The sequence below is a fragment of the Phocoena sinus genome, chromosome 3, assembly GCF_008692025.1.
Source record: "Phocoena sinus isolate mPhoSin1 chromosome 3, mPhoSin1.pri, whole genome shotgun sequence".
Taxonomy (NCBI): Eukaryota; Metazoa; Chordata; class Mammalia; order Artiodactyla; family Phocoenidae; genus Phocoena; species Phocoena sinus.
The window spans coordinates 107,225,362-107,229,955 of record NC_045765.1 but is presented as its reverse complement, the minus strand read 5'-3'; positions in this window follow the sequence as shown (position 1 = coordinate 107,229,955).

Below are 4,594 nucleotides of genomic sequence, written 5' to 3'. Positions count from 1 at the left end.
TAGCAGTATAATACCTGGCCCATCTCTAAGCCTAGCAGTATTTTCCAGTGAATGACCCTGTAACTCTCTCCAGCAACAAGCTAGGTGGACCTAATCCTGATGGTGGGGAAATGCATCTGAACTCAACTTCTCGTGGGAACTTGATCTGCAAAGTCTCCAGGAGCTGAGCAGCTAGTATCTCTTATTATTGTCCTAAACAACTAATGGCTTATTTTGCTTGGCAGCTGAGTCCAATTCATGTGTTCCTCCAACCAATGTTACTTTCAAAGCTGACCTATGAGAAGGAAGAGCAACAAGAGTCAAGGTCCCTTTCCTGGAGCACCCTTTATATTAGCTATGCACCAGCCCAAACATGCCCCCCTGAAGGATGTGGGGTAACTAGTTACCCATGGACCAGCTCACCTTTCTGCCTCTACATTCTTGTCTTCACCAAGTAATACCACTCGAGTTAACTCTAAACTTTTTTCCCAACACATAGATATGCCTGAAGTTACATTCAAGTAAGTTGTAGAAGTCAAGAGACTAGAGGTAAAATCAGACTAGATTTGCCCCAGATTTGTTTTCGTTTCTATAGCGGTGCTATCAACCTAATGATTGTTGAAATTCTTAAGAGAAAAGTGGTGTTTGGCAGAAGATTTCCCTGCTTTTTTTTAAGGAGTTTAACTTTTGCTCCTGAGATACGTGCATGTGCAGAGAATTGAACACCTTCATAAATGAGAGTGTTCCTTTCTTTCCTTTTCACATATATTTACTTCCAGTAAATCACTTGGGGTGTGAGGATGAGAGAAGAATAGCACATTGATTCAGGGTTCTATGTAAAGACAGGGCAAAGGTCTTACAAGTATGATCATCTCATTGTCATTATTCTAGAGAAAATGATGTTTTTTCCTCTTTTCCTACATGTAGCCCAAATCTCCAAATTCCTACTCTGATTTAGTCTCCACTTTCCAGGTATGCCACTTCTTTACTGTCTACTGAAACTCCATGGAAGGGAATGGGAAAGCATAATGACTGGGCACTTTTGATAGATATTTGTTGCTTTGATACCTGCTTAGCATTTGAACCCCCTCCCGGTAGGGCCCTTACTCCCCTACAGAAGTAGAAAGGACCAGATACTTGCTCTACTTATCTGCATGGCAGCCAGGGCACTATCAGAAGGCCTAAACTTGACCAGTAGTAATTGTCACTGGAATAAATTGAAATATTAGCCCCAATTCTTCATCCCATCCTGTGTGTGTGACTTTTGCTATGTCACTTCACAGCTCTTTTCATTAGAGGTGGAATGTTTTTTGTTGTCCCCTTGACTTTGGGCTTGCCATGTGACTTGGATTTGCCAACAGAATGTTGGTAGATTTGATGTTGCAGAAATTTGAAACATACTTATACAGTTTGGCTTGCCATCTTGAACTTCTGCCATCACCGTGAGAAGAGATGTCAGGCAGCTGACTGATGCAAAAAACATGAGAGATAAGGAGTTTCAGTGGAACCCAACTTGAGGTTTGGAGCCAAGTACAGCCAAGTATAGCTTAGATCAGCTAACCCCTACCTCACCCACAAATGAACAAAAATAAAATACTGTTATTTTAAGCCACTGAATTTCGGAGTGCTTTGTTATGCAGCTCTGGTGTGGGAACAGTTGACCAATACACTCAGCTTGGCACTTTGAATCTATAGCCCATGATGCATAGGAACAGACACTGAAGAATTTATCTCCTCCACAGAGAGACTGTATTCAGGGACAAGTGATGAAGTGCTGAGGACAAGGCTCAGTGTGCAACCAGGGCATTAACTTGGCTGAGATTTTGGCTACCCAGCTTCCCTGTGTTCTTGTTTGATTTCCTTCCCTGGTTTGTTGGTCTTCTGGGTTATTCTATGAGATAACTAATATCCTTCCAGTAAATTTATTTTCTGCTTAACTTGGTTTGGGTCAGTATGTAGTGTTTGCAAATAAGAACCTGTCTGAATTAGCCCTTATATTTCACTGGAAGTGGAGGATATGGAAAAGCAGAGAGTGAAACTGGCCAAGAGTGGAGGAAGCAGGGACATTAGTTCATGGGTCCACAGTTCTGATGGCAAGGTGTGGAGAATTTCTGCATAGTGTAAGGTGGAGTTTTTATTTTATGTTTCTGAGAACTTTCAATGATTCCTACTTTCACATAGAGCATGTGAGTAATGGAGTCAGTGAGTAGGCTTTCTTTCAAAAGGAGTGATCAAACTTTTTCAGTCAGTAAACTATGTTCATCAACAATCCTAAAACTAATAAATTATGTCTCACTGACACTTCTATTCCTTATCTAATTGTGTTTTTTTCACATCTTTATTGGAGTATAAATGCTTTACGATGTTCTGTCAGTTTCTGCTGAACAACAAAGTGAATCAGCTATATGTATACATACATCCCCATATCTCCACCCTCTTGAGCCTCCCTCCCACCCTCCCTATCTCATGCATCTAGGTCGTAACAGAGCATTGAATTGATCTCCTTGTGCTATGCAGCAGCTTCCCACTAGCCATCCATTTTACATTTGGTAGTGTATATATGTCAGTGCTACTCTCACTTCATCCCAGCTTCCCCTTCCCCCGCATGCCCTCAATTCCTTTCTCTATGTCTACGTCTTTATTCTTGCCCTGCCACTAAGTTCATCAGTACTGCTTTTTAAAATTCCATATATATGCGTTAGCATGCAATATTTGCTTTTCCCTTTCTGACTTCCTTCACTGTGTATGACAGATTCTAGGTCCATCCACCTCACTGCAAATAACTCAATTTTGTTCCTTTTTATGGCTAATACTACATTGTATATATGTGCCAGATCTTTATCCATTCATTTTTTGATGGACATTTATGTTCCTTCCATGTCCTGGCTATTGTAAATAGTGTTGCAGTGAACATTGTGGTATATGTATCTTTTTGAATTATGGTTTTCTCAGGGTATATGCCCAGTAGTGGGATTGCTGGGTCATATGGTACTTCTGTTTTTAGTTTTTTAAGGAACCTCCATACTATTCTCCATAGTGGCGCTATCAATTTACATTCCCACCAACAATGCAGGAGGGTTCCCTTTTCTCCACACCCTCTCCAGCGTTTATGTTTGTGGATTTTTTGATGATGGCCATTCTGACTGGTGTGAGGTGATACCTCATTGTTGTTTTGATTTGCATTTCTCTAATGATCAGTGATGTTGAGCATCTTTTCATTTATTTGTTGGCCATCTGTATGTCTTCTCTGGAGAAATGTCTATTTAAGTCTTAGGTCATCTAAATGTCTATTTAGATGTTCATTTTTGGATTGGGGTGTTTGTGTGATATTGAGTTGCATGAGCTGCTCTTATGTATATTTTGGAGATTAATCCTTTGCCGGTTGCTTCAGTTGCAAATATTTTCTCCCATTCTGAGGGTTGTCTTTTTGTCTTGTCTTTGCTGTGCAAAAGCTTTTAAGTTTCATTAGGTCCCACTTGTTTATTTTTGTTTTTACTTCCCTTACTCTAGGAAGTGGGTCAAAAAGGATCTTGCTGTGAGTTATGTCATAGAGTGTTCTGTCTATGTTTTCCTCTAAGAGTTTTATAGTGTCTGGCCTTACCTTTAGGTCTTTAATCCATTTTGAGTTTATTTTTGTGTATGGTGTTAGGGAGTGTTCTAATTTCATTCTTTTACATGTAGCTGTCCAGTTTCCCCCACACCACTTATTGAAGAGGCTGTCTTTACTCCGTTGCATATTCTTGCATCCTTTGTCAAAGATAAGATGACCATATGTGTGGGGGTTTATCTCTGGGCTTTCTATCCTGTTCCATTGATCTATATTTCTGTTTTTGTACCAGTACCATACTGTCTTGATTACTGTAGCTTTGTAGTGTAGTCTGAAATCAGGGAACCTGATTCCTCCAGCTCTGTTTTTCTTTCTTAAGATTGCTTTGGCTATTCGGGGTCTTTTGTGTTTCCATACAAATGGTAAAATTTCTTGTTCTAGTTCTGTGAAAAATGCCATTGGTAATTTGATAGGAATTGCATTGAACTTGTAGATTGCTTTGGGTAGTACAGTCATTTTCACAATATTGATTCTTCCAATCCAGGAGCATAGTATATCTCTCCATCTGTTTATGTTACCTTTGATTTCTTTCATCACTGTTTTATAGTTTTCTGAGTACAGGTCTTTTGCCTCCTTAGGCAAGTTTATCCCTAGGTATTTTATTCTTTTTGTTGCCATAGTAAATGGTATTGTTTGCTTATTTTCTCTTTTTGATATTTTGCTTTTACTGTATAGGAATGCAAGAGATTTCTGTGCATTAATTTTGTATCCCGCAACCTTACCAAATTCATTGGTTCATTCTAGTAGTTTTCTGGGGGCATCTTTAGGATTTTCTATGTATAGTATCATGTCATTGGCAAACAGTGACAGTTTTACTTCTTCTTTTCCAATTTCTATTCCTTTTATTTCTTTTTCTTCTCTGATCACTGTGGCTAGGACTTCCAATACTGTGTTGAATAATAGTGGTGAGAGTGGACATCCTTTTCTTGTTCCTGGTCTTAGAGGAAATATTTTCAGTTTTTCACCATTGAGAATGATGTTTGCTGGGGGTTTGTCATATATGGGTTT